This window comes from Myotis davidii, unplaced genomic scaffold, assembly GCF_000327345.1.
Source record: "Myotis davidii unplaced genomic scaffold, ASM32734v1 scaffold274, whole genome shotgun sequence".
NCBI classification, from domain to species: Eukaryota; Metazoa; Chordata; class Mammalia; order Chiroptera; family Vespertilionidae; genus Myotis; species Myotis davidii.
The window spans coordinates 1-819 of NW_006285613.1; positions in this window are offsets into that span (position 1 = coordinate 1).

Consider the following 819-nt stretch of genomic DNA (forward strand, 5'->3'; position numbering starts at 1 on the left):
CCAGTTGTAGCCAGTAGATAGAGATAATGCAAAGATCCAAGTCCTTCCTATGTACTTGAGTGAGGCTCTGCAATTTCTCAAGCTATCTGTAGTAAAGGGCTGGGTTTTTATTTTCAGGCTACTGTATAGTGCCTATAATATGAAAAATAAAAGTGAATTCCTAGACAAATGAATTATAAAATGACATAAAATACAAGCCCTATTTTTTAAAAATTAGATTCAACAGAAACAAAATCACTCCACCAAATTGAAGTTTCTAAATGCTTCCTATCAGTATCTGTACTTCTCTCCTAAGGGCCATGATGCAGGCACTGGTCTGAGGACACACCAGCGCTGACAAAGCTGGCTTGAGAGTGCATCCCATTCAGTCAGTAGAACTTGGTTCAAACGTGGCTGTTAACGCTCGCTGGGTAGCCATGGAAAGGTCACTTAAGCTTTCTAAGGCCTACTTACTCGTGTGGACCAGGTAGATAATATCCATGCTTAGGCTTTTTATGAGACCTCAGAGATCATGTACTAACCTCTCAGGAAGCACTCAAATGTTAACAGAAATTGAATATGATTGGTACAGTGAACACTAAACACAGGGTTTTTTTTCCTGATTCTTGCTTCTTCATCTTACTGTTTTTTTCCATGAATAGAGACAATGTGTTCAGCTGATCATCAGACATTTAAAAGACCCTGTCACCTTGTTTGATGGCCCCAATTGGAAGTACAGCTACTTGGAGACCCCTGCCAAAAACCTGTCCTCTGGATGGGAAGTTTATCCTCTTCCTCCAAGCTGGCAGCTTCAGTGGGCCGGGGGGGGGGGGGGGGGGG